We start from the raw sequence: 15875 nt of genomic DNA on the forward strand, positions 1-15875 counted from the left end.
TTGAAAGAGAAGTAGCATCATCTAATTATGCAAATAGCTGCATCAGTGCCCCTTCTACACTCGGTGCATGTCGCAGAAGAGTGGCCACTACATGCATTTGCTCACCCATACAGGCAAATGACCGTATTCAGTTCAGGGCGTGTCCTCAGAGCTTCACCGTAAAGTGGAACCTCAAGTTGCATCTGTACATCCACACTGGTAAGTGACCTATCCCCTGCACCATCTGTTGAATATCCTTTTTGCATCTCAACCACATGAACAGACACCCAAGAACATTCCGCTGAAGTGCCACCCAGTAGTAGGGATAACCCTGTTGTGCAAATGGATCTGGCACTCTTTTTTAGGAGACAAATGACAGACATAGGTGTGCAAGTGGGCTTGGTAAGTTTATGAGTAGACATATAGCAGACATAGGTGTGTGCGGAAGTGTATGGATGATGTGCACCAGAAGTCCTGATACATAATATGCTATTATTCACCTAACTTCAAAGGCACTTCATGGGATAATTAACCTTAACTTGGCAAGTTGTTCCATTGTGTTTATGAGTAACATATAGGCATGAGTCCAAGGGCGATAAAATCGTCACCGCGCGCCGTATGTGCAAGTGAAAGCGCGTGGGGGATGCGCGCATTCACGGAGAGCGAACGCACAGCGGAAAGCAAACGCAACTTCCATCACGCGAAAGGCCCTGGGGGTATGGGAGGGAGGGAGGGGAGGCAACGCTGTGCTGCGGCACCAAATGCGTATCTTGCAACCGGGCACAAGGGGAACTGGCGACGCAATCTCCCACACGAAAGGAGCAAAGCGGGAAGGCAGCACGGGAGGGAGAGAGGGTGGGGGGCTTCTACTTTGCCAACAAATGCGTTCGCGCCTGTGCCGGCTGTCGGTGTTGTCGCGCGCTCCATATCTTGAAAGCGATCTCCACACAGGCTCTGGCCTTTGTATGCGCTGTGCTTACGCCGCTTAGTTTTCGTTGAAGCGATAGACCGCATGAACCTTTGCTCGCTGCGATGGCTGTACTTCCCCACGCCCGCGTTTTGACAGTGGTTGTCTGTGGTCGTCGAGTCTATTCATGTTTGCTTGTGCGCGTTGACACCACGCTTGTTAATTCAGTTAGTAAGCGAATGTGTAAAGTTTATGCAGCCGATAAAACTACTATCCCTACTCCTTATAACTTTCTACTAATTTGCTATCGCAATTAATGTTTCGCCTTTCAGGCGAAACTGAGACATTTTTTTAAATTATTACTTTGTCTGCTTTATGCGAAGATCATGGGTACTTGGACATTTCAACGTTCGTAAATTTAAATGGATGCAAAACTCCCAGTCACACGCTTCGATTCTCGGATACGCGCGGCTGCTTGGTCTACGTGTTTTGCATACGTGCAGGGCTTAAAAATCGTTGTTTTGGTTATAGCGCGGTACCACTTATAGTGCAGATATTCACGATTCCGGCATTTTACGTTATAAGCGGTCTACACTGTACTATGCCGCAAGAGTGAAGCAACACTCACTTTGTGCTGCCTGTAGCAGAGACGGGCGGAGCGGTGGTGCGTTTGGATTATTGCCCATTAAAAACCTGCAGTTACATTTCCAACGGCACTATGCCACACGCGCTGTGAAACAGATAGATGAAAATGCTTATCGCGATAGGTTTGGCGGTACTAGCTGTGAATTTGACGTGCAACGACCCACGAGGAGATTTGCTGGTGCCAGGAGTGGAAAGTGCGTGCATGCCGGCTGGCATGTCCATGTTACATGGGCAGGTGAGTATGCGAGGAAGCTGCCGCAGCGTGCACCTACTGCTCTTGATCGTAGGGTGCCTCACGCTTTTTCTTGTTCATGTGGGATCTAGCGGCCAGAAAATGTATCATACCAGTAGCGCACCCAGGATCTCGGCCAGGGGGGGTTGAATTTTTGTAGTGGGGGGGGGGGGCACCCAAGCACTTTGCATAATATGCAATTTCCTTGCTTTAGCCAGATGAATCCAACAGCAAATAAAATGCCTAATAATTATAATAATATAATGGCACCAAGGATGATGATGATGTTTATTCAGCGTTTTACTCAAAGTAATTTAAGAGTGAATGAATAAATACAAGACAGTGATAGTGTTTTTGTTAATCAGGGGAGGGTGGGGGGGGGGGGGGAGGATTCGACCTAAAGCAACCTCCTGAATTGTAATGACAATGTGAACAGAGCACTGAAGGTATACATTGGACTGGTGGGGCGGGGACACATAAGGGGGGGGGGGGGGGGGTATTTAACTTGGCCTGAGGGGGAGGTTACAACACCCGAAACCTCCTCCCCCCCCCCCCCCCCCCCGTCGGTGCGCCACTGTATCATACGATCGCAATTTGGCGATGTACTGAATGTTGGTGCCAAAAGATTGTGTATCCAGGAACATTTTAACAGATAAAGAAGAACCGTAACTGTATTGAGTCTATTTTTGCGTTTGCAAACGTTAACGCTGGCGCTGGTAAATGGTACGAAACGGTATCATATCAACGAGGTTCTACTGTACTTTTGTAACAACTCGATTAGTGAACTCTTGACAGGAGGTGCCGATAGTGTGAGCTGGCAAGGTGCACCAGCCCATATTCCCTAATCATCTCAGCTGGCAGCAGCCATTGCCTCTCCACTCATAGCCATGTCATTGCTTGAATAAATGTGGCGGCAGTTGCCTCGCCAGCAATGCAGGATTCTCCAACGGGAATCAACGAGTTGTTCTCTCATGTAAAGACATAGCCAGCTTAAATGAAGGTTGCCTTGAGGTTTGTTGTACAGAATTCACCGTGTAGTGCATTGCAAATGCGCATATGATGTTCCTTCATATGTACAGTTCTCATACATGGATGATTAAATGCACACACTACTATTCTCAGCCATAATGTATTGCTTGATGATGTTTAAACACTCTCTTGCTGTTGCACTTTTGAACATAGGTATGAGCTAAAGAATGTAATGAGCATGCAAGAAAGGCTGATTACATTACATCTAGCTTTCTTAAGAGACTGGACCTTTAGGCAATATGCCTAGTTTTTTCTTACATCCTTATCGTGCCTATTTAACATGTAACTTTGGGTCTCGTAGCATTTTAGTAGCACCTTTGTTCTGACTATAAACGCCTATTTTGACATTGGTGCCTATATTGGGATTTCAGGGCCTAAAAATGCATTTTTCCGGGTTATGTCCTAGCCTCATCTTGTTTATAATTTTATAACCCACTGAGGAACTTGGCTGAAGGCAGTTGATCATTTCCACAAACATTTTGTCGCTTTCTCAAACTCAAACTTCTCTACATACAACTCTAACCTTGAGTGTGGGGCTCATTTAGGACATTCAGGAAAGGTTCGCCATCATTCCCAATGGACCGGTCCGGTTGCTGATTGAGTTAGTTTTGAAACTTCAATCTGTCTCTGAAAAAACAAAAATCCTGAGTTTCTGGTATTGAATGAGCTGTCAAAGTTACTGATAGGTCAACATTCTGCAATTTTAGAGGACATTGGTTTATTGAGTGTTCCAAAGTACAAGTATGTGCTGCTAACTACAGTGGATGTTGAGCGTTCCTTTTCTCCATACAAATACTCAGTGAAAAAAGGCACAACAGCTGGAAACCTTGAGATGGTGCTTGTTTGTCACTGCTTTCACAACTTTTCCTGTGGTGTCTAGTCACGTTAGATTTCAGGTAAATTTTGTAACCTGTGCTACCTGCCTCATTTCATTTTATAGAGAAAAAAAATTCACTGAGTCTTTTATGTTATCCCTAAGACAACTTGAAGGTGAAAGCCCACAAAGACGGACACGTGACGTGCACTTCCCCCTAAATTCAATTCATCTACTTCGCTTAGTCATCCCTCTTTACTCATTTTCTTAATTCGCTTAGTCATCCCCCTTAATTTGCTTAGTGTACTTCGCTTAGTCATCTCTCAATTCCAAAGGTCGAGGGTTCAACTCCCCCCCAAGGTCGTGGGTTTGAGTGCCCTAATTAACTCTATCTTAATTAACTGTGCCTTAATTAACTTCACCTTCATTAACACAAAAGGTTGCAGGTTCGACTCCCACCAAAGGTCATGGGTTTGAGTGCCTTAATTACCTCTATCTTAACTACCTGTGCTTTGATTAACTTTGCCTTGATTACCACCCAAGGTGGTGGGTTCGACTCCCGCCAAAGGTCTGGCTTTCGTCTCTGACCAAAAGTCATGGGTTCAACTCCCACCAAAGGTTGTTGGTTGTAGTGCCTTAACTGTATCATAATTAACTGTGCCTGAATTAACTTCACCTTCATTAACACCAATGGTCGTGGTGTCGACTCCCACCAAAGGTCGTGGGTTCGAGTGCGTGAACTCTATCTTAATTAACTTCGCCTTCCTTAACACCAAAGATCATAAGTTCGACTCCCACAAATGGTCGTGGTTCGACTCCCACCAAAGGTTGTCGGTTTGAGTGCCTTAACTCTATATTAATTAACTTCACCTCATTAACACCAAAGGTTGCGGGTTCGACTCCCACCAAAGGTCGAGGGTTCGTAGCCTTTTTGTACCTTTCGTGTTGCTGACGTGTTTTTGGTCAAGGTCAACTGACTGAAGAGACATATAAGGCTTTTGCCTCAATAAAATACATTTCACGCAACATGGGGTTAAGTGGGTTGTGCTCCTTCGAAAATCATAATTTATCCTTGGATGCGCAGCCTAAGTGCTTATTGATTGAGCCTATACATGCCAAAGAACAGTAATTGGTGCCTATACATACCTCAAATGGCAGATTTAGTGCCTGTCATAAGCGCCTAAAACAGCAGCTTTTACTGCCTAAACATAGGGTCTCTAGTAATAATTACCCAAGTTTGGGAGTGTTCTTTATACAGACGTAGGGTAACAATGTGGATACCTGATTGTTGTGGCTAAAAAATATTTCCAAGCTGTCAAAAACACAAAAGATAGATGCCATCATACAGCGAGCTATTTCATTGTCTTATGCACAGCTTTCTCTTCTGCCTTGACCATCCTCTTGCTGCACTGAAATTTGGAATTTAGGACTGGCTACATTTAGGTGTGAAAATGCATAGTGACATCCAGGGTTGTAGTCTTGTCGAACAAAAATTTCAGTCCAAGGGGTGGCCATATGCATTAAAACGTGATTGTAAGTGCAACCTAAGATTGACTGACTCTCTTAGAAAAGATCTCAGTGAGCCGGATTGATTGATGCAGAAGTAACAGTTAGAATTTTTGGCTCAAATTCACAATAGCCTGTTATGCTAGAATTGTTCGTGTGAGATAATTGTAGCCAATCCTGATGCTAGACATATCATTAGTGAATACGAATGACTGTAATGTGCATGAGAATTCACCGTCTGCGTGTGATTGGCGTTAAGACGATGAAGATGATAACAATGCCAAGAATGTGCACGAGATTTCTGTGTTAACATGAGAAACTAAATGAAGAGCCAATCAGGTGACACCACGCTAACATTCCATGGAGGAAGAAGAGAAGAAGGAAGAGGAGACACGTTAGTGGTTGGAATTGGTGGAAGACGGCTTGGGTTGCAAAGGTGCTCGCTCGTAGGGCCAGAGGGACCTGATGTGCAAGACCTTCACCCAGTCGCGTGGAAGCTTCCCTGATGACTTTTCATCTCCTGACAACGATGTCCCTTGATGGCAGCTCGAGGGTGAGGCAGCTGAAGTGAAGAGGAACGTGGTAGAAGGGTGCGTCGGGACCCTGATGCCCAAGGCCTCCCCTCAGCTGCCTCAACACTATCGTGAAGGCCTGCCGATTCCCGGCAGCAACCATTGGCAGTGTAATGCCCAGGTAGTTCCAGAGTATCTTTGGCCTGTAGGTGACATGACACAGCAGCTCGAGTTCTCTTAGTCTGTTGATCAAGTCACCTAATCGGTTTCAGACCTCACAGAGAACTGCCATCATCAAATAGGATTTGGTGGGTATTTTGCAACTCTGCTTGTGTAGTTAGTTAGAGTTACATAAACAGTTAATCCTGGAGAACTGGATTTGATTGAGTTACTCTTAATTATTGTAGCACACCGTACTATCTGCTTCTTTTTCTTGGTTTTGTAAATGTTTGAGTAAGTTTCCCATGAGTGCAAGTGGTCATTGTTTACATTTCAATGGAATGTTTTCCTTTGATTCTACTTCCGGCTTTGTTTCACTCTTGAACTGTGGCAACACCTAGGTTACAAAAGTCACTCCCGAACCTTACCACATCACAACAACCAGTGGCAAAGAGCACTTAGTAACGAAAAGCTTTGTGAATGCAGGCTCCGGTCTTCGGACAGTGCGTCATTTGGGAACTTGTTTTCTGCGACATCTACTCTACATTTCTTTCCCATGTTATGTAGTACCCCTAGCAACAAAGGAGGCATGATGAATGTTGGTCCAATGTATGTTTCAATGTTGGCCCCAATTGCTCCTTCTCATGGTCATATTGGGACATAGCTGCATACGGGTAGAATTTTAGCAGCATACTTGAGTTAGCTGGTTTCCCACAAACAAGGGCCTCACTGTTGTTTGTGTATGAGCACAAAGTAGGGGTTAAGAGGTGGTTCAGCACTGACTTTATTTCACATATAAATGCCTATCTGTTCTTTGTGCCTATATATGCCTATGTTTGCTTTGAGCAGCTGAAAGTGCTTTTTTGGGTTGCTCTTCTTGTTTTGAAACTGCATTCGGTTACTTCTTTCCAGAAAACTAGGCAGCATTGGCAGATGTGGTTGCTAATGACAGTGCACTTGGCAATTTGATTTAGCAAAGAAGCACTTGTGTTGTCATCGTTAGCTAAGCTTTTGATGACTGACCTCTCACCAACTGCCTGACACTCGTTAGCAGTGCCTGAGAAAAATATTATAAAAAGTCTCCTTCTCCTACTTCGGCAGTGGACATGCAATTCCATGTTACACTACAGGCTGGGATGTTAGAGAGAAAGGTGTAGAACTTTGAGAAAGGTGTACTGTAAACTGTAGCTTAGAAAGACTGTTGACTGTAGATCACACTGCACATGTGTTAGGAGGAGCATGCAGTTTGTTGGAAATCTTGTCACTGTAACTACGTGATCCCCCCCCCCCCCCACACTTTTTTTGTGTGTGTGTGTCTCCACTCTTTTTGTGATTGTACAGATACATCAACCAATGGTGGCTCATCTGAACTCTGCAATAGATAAGCAATAAACTTTGCCCCTCACTTCATCCTCCTTTTCTCTTTTATTTAATTAAGTTGTCAGGACATACATGCCCCTGTGCTCCAACATGTGCTAAAAAGAGAAACATTATACAAAGAATAAAGTTATAGCGATATACAAAACGAGCTTATCGTTCTGGCGGCCAAAGCCGGCGATTTGCTGGGTGGGAGGAATTGTTTAAAAATCTATTTGTAGATGGTGCGACAAACAATATATGTCAGACAAGTTAAGAATGGTGTCAATATATAGCACAGGGGGTGCCCTTTAAGGTGGTTTAATTATTTATAGATGATATTTGTAGAATGTTAATGGTAAGGAATGTTATGACACATCTGCACACTGTAGCAGTGCAGCGGCCACATTTTTTATGACAGATTCTACTGAATCCTAGCAAACAAAATCCATCATTGTAATGCCAAATTGTACTGTGCATAAAAAAAAGCAACAACAGGTACCGTATTTTCTGGTCTATAAATCGCACCTTTGTATAAGACGCACCCCCCTTCAAAACGGCAGTTTTTCCGGAAAAAAACGTATACAAGTTGCACCGGTGTATAAGACGCACCTGTTCGTTCGGTACGCGTTATAAAAAAAATTACTGACGTTTCACTCCGAGAACGGGGGTCACGTGCAAGCATCTGGCTGCCATATATTTCCACTCCAGGCGCATTTCTGCTGTCATGGTTGCCGCGATGTTCCGTATAAAGTCCAAGAGCGATAACATCGTCCTCGCGCACCACATGCTGTATGTGCGAGTGAGAGCGTCCGATGGTGAGCGGAATCGTGCACAAGGGAGGAAAGCGGGAAGGCAGCACGGGAGGGGGTGTCTTGGGGTGTCTCTGGTAGGAACTGCGTAGTTTGCGCAGCGGCTTGACAGCAATCTGCAGATGCGACCAATTCGGGGTTGACCGACTGCCTGCCGCCGCTTGCGTTGCTGCTCCGTCCTTCTCACACGGCGCTCGGGAACTCGATCACGAGAAGAACGTACCCACCACCACCATGCCCGCCACCTCGATAGAGCACACAGAACCCGTAGCAATTAAGTCCACCAGTGAGCTTCGCGTGGCCATAACATCGAATCCGATTTTTACGGCAGTTTTTCAGAAAAAAGAAACGTACATAAGTCGCACCGTTCTATGAGACGCACCGCTGAAAAATTTTTTAAACAACACGTCTTATACACCGGAAAGTACGGTAATAGTGGGAAAAGTGGTGCTGCCCTCGATATGCCTGAGTGTTGAAATTTTGCACACAATAATGAATCTGGGACTAGAGGTTAGAGTCCCGAGCTGAAAAGTGCTGCTTCACAATGTAAATAAAAATTGTTTGTATTTTTCAGCATTTCTTACTTTAGATTGTTAAGTAATGAGTGCAATAGTGGAAGTTTGCATAGCACATGTATCGGGCAAAAATACTAATTTGAATGGGGAGGGCCTCGCAGCCTGTGTAATATTTGGTAGCCAGTGGGTTAAAGGACGCCTCGCCAGACCTAATTGCAAGTTTTTTTTATTCACTGGAAGTTTCAGGGCACCATCTCGGGAGTGTTTTACCGCAAGAATTTTTCAAATTGTTCTTTATTAGAATGGATTGAAAAAAATTTAAACGCTGCAGGAGACAAGCTTCACTGTCATTGTAAACAGTTGACATTTCCTTCTTTACGTTCTTCAATACCGTAGATGATGGACTGCATCACATTTATGTCAAGACCCTCGCTTAAACAAGGCACTGGGTCCCGACGAAGGATTGCGTCGTACATAGAGCATTGAGCTGGAGTCGGAGCTGGATTGCATGGTTGGTATCTTGGCATATATACGGTGTATTTTGTATACCGTAAGGAATTTTAAAAGATCACCTGTGGCAGATAGCACAATTGTAGTCCTTGAGCTGGATTACTTTAAGCAACATTACTCGCACAAGTAAAAATTCATAATCAACTAATTAACAGAAAGTTGACTGATTAACTTTAGATTAATTACTTGAAGGCACATATTGCTATTCACAAATTGCAGCCACTGAGTTCACAAGCCCTCTCCATTTGGAACGAATTTTCAGGATGACACCAGTTTTAAGATAGTCATTCTCAAAGTGTTTGATGGAATACATGGGCATTCTAGTTACTTTTGTGCTTCAATGCATTAAAGGAAGGTTTCTTTAAAAAGTAAGTGGGACAATCGTGCATTTTTACCTCGGGTTTCACGGCGCGTATCTTAAAATTCATTTTAAATTATGATTTGTTCCAAGTTGATATGCCTTGCAAGTTTACAGGCTACAATTCATAAACGGCAATATGTGCTGTAAAGTAATTAATTGAAAAGGTAATTAGTGAAATTTTGTTGATTAGTCATTTATGCATTTCGATTTCTTGTGTCATTAACATCCACCTTTAAAGTAATCTAGCTCAATGACTATAATTATGCTATTTACTGCAGGTGACTTAAGAAAATTCTTTCTGGTATACAAAATACACCTCATATATATGCCAAGATACGCCAAGGGAAGGATGTCCTAGAGGTTTAAACGTGTTTCCAACTAGACGTAGTTATCTTCAGAAGTGTTTTGGTCAACATTTTCATTCTAACGCAGCTTCCCACTGACGCTAATGGGCTGCTTTCTTTGCTTCAACCCCAAGAGACTAAGCGCAAGTCTTGCATTGGCATAAATCATTATTAATTTTGACATTGTTATTTATAAATCATCTACCCACTCATTCTCATTTTACCATGAATAACGGATACGATGAGATGAAATGGCAGTATGCTTGCTGCCAATGTTTGGAAACAATTTTAAGTTGTATTCTCCTTCTTTAGTATATCTAAACCATGAACAATGCTTTGTTTTTTCTTTCTTCCCACGAAGTCAAGCATCTTGGTGACGTATTTCTTGTATATATTTTATGGGCACCTGTTGCTCAGTATAATTCTGTATAAATCAACTCGGTTGATATATGCCGAGTTATGTCCGTCTATCTTTTCTGTGTAGTTCTTGTCGTTTTGCGCTGTGAATGGTTTCAGTGTGGTATACCAACATGCCCAACGTACCGTCCTTTTGAAAGAAATTACTCCTGCCCTGTGGTGTCCACTTCAATTACCTTCTTATGGGTGATGAGACCTTGCTCATCTTCCCTTTGCCGTTCTTGGTAGAGATAACAGTGCATTTCTTCTGCTGCTGCTTTCGTATTGTATCTCGTGGCTTGTTTAAGGTCCATGCACTGTGGCACAAACTATAACAGGTGCTTTGCAAACTGTTGCTGCTTTTGGAATTCCTCTTTTCAATGCTGGTGCAGTGTAGTTGGCTGGAGCAGTGAAGCATAAATTTTGGCAGGCAATTTCTCAGGTTCAGTATCGGTTGTAATGTTTTGTTTTCTGATAACCTTTGTATTTTGCTTATCGCTATCATGACAACATGATAACATTGCAAACAGGACACGGCTAAACAGCTTTGGCATGGAAACATACTTCACCCGCAGTGGTGCTTGCAAATCTGCAGGCATTTGGTGCGTTGAGACACCACAGACCCGAGCACATGTGGGTTGGACCTGCCCACTAATCAAGAATTATTCAGGAAAGGAATCTCTCTGCCCACACGAGCAGGCTTGAGTGCAAAATAGCATCACTCTTGGGGAGAAGGAAACCTACGGTTTCTGGCACATCATAACAGATGGCGCTTCAGGCGTGTTCCCATTGGTTACATGCTTTTCAATGGAAGCAGCATAAAAAAAATATGCTAGTGTTTCATATTTAGCAAATTTTGCTAAGTATTGTGTATATATGGCAAGAAGCAAGCGAGATGGATCATTTAGCAACAGTTATTTAATACTGCCCCATTTATGTACTGCAAAGCCTCTTAAAAGAACTGCTAACAGCAGCTCATGAGCAGACAACACCTGCTGATGTCACTAAGTTGCCGCGCCTGCGTCCCATCCCCTTCGCCATGGACTGCTTGCGGCAGATAGTGCCTTAGTGTCGTGCCCATTCCCGTGACTTTATTAAAACTCAGGAGAGCGCTGTTTCATCTCCTGAAATATTCTCACTCCATGGATTCACCCATGCCAAGTCATGCATGACTGAGCTGTGATGGGTAAAATAATATGAAGGGGTCCTGGTACTCGAGCTGACACCTCCTGTTTAGACCTTTAGAGCCTTAAACTAAGGCAAAACACACTTTGCCATGTTAACTTTTAGGGAAGCAATCTGGCGTAGTCCCGATCTGGCAATAACTGGAGAAAAAATAAATGTTGATCTTAATTAAAAAAACTTTTATCTTCTGAAGCCAAAAGAGTTGCTGTCACATCTTCACAAAACATGTGCTGGTATGGTGTTGAATGGGACAATGTCCCAGGGACCTGGGGGATTCCTCGGATCCACCTGAATGGATCGGCCACTTCTCTCTGGTCTCTTCAATCTGCGATGCCTGCCACAGAGCAAAACATCGCTCCAAGTCACATTCGCTCTGTGGCAGAAAAAAATTATCCACTTGCCTTTTTCTATAGTGCACATTCTTATAGGAAGCTGAGCACATTTATCCACATGTGTCCATATTTTTAGCATATGGTGGCAGCATACTTAAGCACCTCAACATGTTTTGCATCATATGAACAATGTAGCTTACTTAAGTGGGCCGGGAGAGGTAAACGTCAAGCCAGCCATAGTGGCTCGGTGGCTGCGGTATGGGGTGCTGAGCACAAGGGTGTGGGTTCAATTCTCAGCCACAGCAGTGACATTTGTGTGGAAACAACATGCAAGAACAGTCGTGTACTATTGGATTAGGTGCACGTTAAAGCACCCCAGGGCATCAATGTTCATCTGGAGCCCTCCACTATGGCAGCCCTTGTAACCCACTCTGCTGTTTGGGATGTTAAACACCACAATTTCATAAGAGAAACATTAAGTAATTGCACCTGAAAAGAGCCCAGTTACAAGCCTGAAGCTATCAGTTGTACATAAAACTGCTGTATGTAACACTTGAGCTCTTTCAACCGAGTCTGGGTGGCTTTGTAGAAATTTCTTAAATATACCATCCTTGGCTCTGCAATCTAGAAACATTCAAATACTCGAATAAATGTTTTTCTTAGCCGTGATTTCATTGTTTGGCCGAGAGGCTTGTACTTGTTAAAGTATAAATCTGTTTTAATTTCATCCAAATCAAGCAAGTGTGGTAAAGTTAAATTTTCTTGCCCTGTGTGCCCCCTTAGATACATTTGAACCTCGATGTAACAAATATAGATATAGCGAAGAAAATTTTAAATTCTTGTTGGTATCGGCAGGTAATGGGCGTATATCTTATAACAAATATTGAATATATATAATGAAGGCACAGTCATTTTGGATGCAATGTTGTTACAACATGGCGCTACTGTAATAAAGTCCTACACATGGTATTGTGCAGATTTCAGCATACTAAAACAACTTGAGCAATAAAATGCTGCAAACATTTTCCTTCCTTGATACCATGTGGAAAAGCAAGTTTTATGGTATATGATGAAGTGTTTGATAATGGCACATGGCTTACTTTTGGTGACGTCTGTGTTCAGCTTGTTGGCGAGTGTTAATAAGGGTGCACAGGTATTTTAATTGTCTTTCTGTGTTCTCATTGGCTTTTTATGCACTTTATATTAAATTTCACAAAGAACATTAAAAAAGCTTTAATAGAACACTTGAACAGGTTCAGCAGTAGTTTGATACACATATCAAACCAACAAGTGGTCTGCATGTATCAGGGCACAGTAGGGATTAGGTCTGCTCAAATTTCTAGTGGCTGCACATTCTGTATTTCTACTTGAACATTTAGGGAAAACACGGGGAGTGCGGGAGATGGAAATTCAAGACGATGAGCAACACGAGAACAAGGTGAGAGCAGGAGCCAACGTTTCGACAAGTGGACTCGCCTTGTTCTCGTGTTGCCCATTTACTTGAACATTTGTCTTTTATATGCTGACTTTTGCATGCAAAATGATACCCAGCTTCATTGATACCTATTGTTTCTGTTCTTGCAGATTTGCAAATGTCACATGTGGCCATCAGATTTTTACCTCGAGTGCTTACCACGGATAAGAAAGCGAGTCGGGTTGAAGTATGTCGCAACTTGAAGAACATGGTCCTTATCAACCTGGACTTTCTGTTAAAGGCTTTAACCAGACTTGAGCTCCAGTGCCACGGCTATGTTCGAGAGACAAAGTAGGAATAGAGTCACTGAATGCATTCAAATTCACGGCAACCCAGGAAAGCCCGGCGGCCGCAGCCTGCATGCCCAACTGTAGTGCTTGCAGTTAAATTTTTGTAGCGAAATACCTGTTCAATGAAAAATTTTGATTTTTTCGGAGATAGTGCTTAATATACGGCAATACATTTTGCATATCTCATAATTTTCGTAACATTTTTTTTCTTAGTAGATACAAGCGTGTCTTTACAAACTCTGTTCAGTTTTATAGCACAATCTTGATTTTAATAATTTATATCTTTTTTATGACATACATCTCATTAATAAAATTGTTATGCGTGAAAAGTACGTTCATTTTGCTTTCTGTTAATGTATTACATGAAATATTGAGTGCAGTAGTTCCTTCAGAAAAAAACACCTGCCCTAACATACAAAAAACGCCTATTTTCCCCATGGTATCGAAAGAGTTGAGTGCTCCTCTGTGTTGATGTATGTTAACTTGTGTGCAAAGAAAGCTAGTTGCATGCTGCATTTTTAAGGTGTTCACTGAGTTGTAGGAAAGTTCCTTGTGCTGAGGTACCACAAGGCAAATAGGAGCTCAAGCGTTTAGTTTTTTTTTTTTTTTTTGTGTATGTGTGTGTGTGATTCTTAATGCAGGAAAGCTGTGAAAAGTGATGACTGGTGTTCATATTTCTTTCTGGCACTTTGAGCAATGCCAAGACATCTTACATTCTGGTGCTGTTTGTTTACACAATGGCTGTTTTCTTTGATGAAGGCAATGCGTGTTATATCGTACCTTAAAGGGCAGCTGAATCACTTTTCGAAAAAAGTGAGCTTTGAACGAATTATTATAGTTCTTCACCTCCCTGAATACGAAAATGATAGTTTCAGTGGCCAGAAGTCACTGCAAGTTGCTTTAATGTAGCAAAAACAAGCCGCAGTGTCTGCGGGAGATGCCGCGGGTCGTCTAACGGGCTCTGATAGCGAACACGATCGTGACATCATCTTAGGTATCCGCGAGGAGCGTGATTCGAATAGAGCACGCACGTGACCCCTGTATTGACGTCATCCTCGCGCCCAGTCTTTCACCGCTACGCTCGGCGCGTGAAGGGGGCGGAGCTTCAACGAAAATTTAAACCACGATTGCAGCGCGGCTACGCGCATAATCGAGAAAATAACTGCAGAAGTTTATTTATACTGTGTCAGCCTTCCAAACCCCCGTAAATCTTCGAATTCTAAAACCTCTTCAGCTTCCCTTTAATGCAGGCCTGAGAAATTAATTTTTGGTAACACATTTGTTCTCTTTTTTTCTACCTACATTTATGTCACTCACAGACGAAGAATACTATATTTCTATTCCCACTATGTAGCAATTTTAGAATGTGTGATGTCAGCTTTTGTTAGTAACAGTACCTTCGTGAGTTTTCCTGCATTTGTTTGACTGGTGCCCTTGTTACTTTTTTCTTTTGCGTGCCATGAGATGCAATCTTTTTTTGTTTATCTCACATTTTTGTATGCTGCGGGATCTAGTACGCACTGCTTCTTGGAGTTCTTTTTATTATTACTGTGAGCCTTTTCATTGTCTTCTTGCTTATAAGCATTATTTTACAGCAATTGAATGTTTAGTCTACATTAGGCATTCAGTTCACATTCTCTCCTTTAGGGCTGTGTTTAGTGAATGTATTGTTTATCATTGTATTATATTTCTTTGCTGGTGCCTATTGCACTGACCATCTTTGTAATTGTTTTTAAATAAAGTTTATAATTGTGACAGCCTTTGATGATGATTGTCAGTGTAAGTGAATACTTGAACGCTTTTAGAAAGCTATTTGCCTTTATTAAAAGAGTGATGCGCTTGATGGCATATATTTTTTACAGTGAGAATGCTTATTTGGCTCTTGTTTCATTGCATTATCCCATAGAGAACAGAGTTGTTAACCAGCACAACTGTAGCAGTAGCATAGGTCATGTACATGTCTCCACTCGTGGAAGACGACTACCATCCACCTCTCCCGCCACAGGCCTTTCATGCAGGTGCCACCATGGGAGAGGGTGGTGGGAGGAAAGGAAGGCTGTCCTTGACAACTGAAATGCAGTTTCTAAACCTTCAGACACCATAAATCTCATATGCAACAGCAAGTGCGTCTCAAAGAGCTAGTTGGCGTTAAACTACAAACGTGCCTCACAACTCGATTGCGCGACAGCATGCCCCCTTTGCATCTACGCCTTTGTGTTGCCAGTGCAATTTCACCCATTGACTACCAGCCTCGTACCACCGACCGCCAAGAAAATGGGCAAAAGAGGCAAAGAAAGCTACTCGCTTTAAACAGAGGTTTTGTCTTGTATTGCCAATGCAACGGGGAGATTTTGGTGTGTATGTTTGTCATACCAATAACTGTGATTCATTGACCTATGTTTGAGCATCACAGTCTTTATTTTGGCATTCTACTTGGAGCACCGAGGCTGTACGTTTCTGCTGTTTTGATAATGGTACCTTCATTTATATTGCTATCATTATATTGTTCCCTCTAGT

General features: G+C 42.7%; 1 protein-coding gene across 3 annotated transcripts in view; it reads left to right on the top strand.

Annotated features, from left to right (window-relative positions):
- LOC119450352 (zinc finger protein 391-like) overlaps nt 1–15875 on the top strand; it is a 31575-nt gene that overhangs the window by 14446 nt on the left and 1254 nt on the right. The window contains exons 4-5 of one of the 3 annotated variants that reach the window (XR_007466412.1): nt 114–198; nt 13179–13968. The exons of the other annotated variants lie outside the window; for them this stretch is intronic. The gene's annotated coding sequence lies outside the window, so the exon portion shown is untranslated. Of the gene's footprint in view, nt 1–113; nt 199–13178; nt 13969–15875 lie in introns of those variants that run through there. 3 annotated transcript variants of the gene reach the window in all.

This window comes from Dermacentor silvarum, chromosome 4 (assembly GCF_013339745.2).
Source record: "Dermacentor silvarum isolate Dsil-2018 chromosome 4, BIME_Dsil_1.4, whole genome shotgun sequence".
Classification (NCBI taxonomy): domain Eukaryota; kingdom Metazoa; phylum Arthropoda; class Arachnida; order Ixodida; family Ixodidae; genus Dermacentor; species Dermacentor silvarum.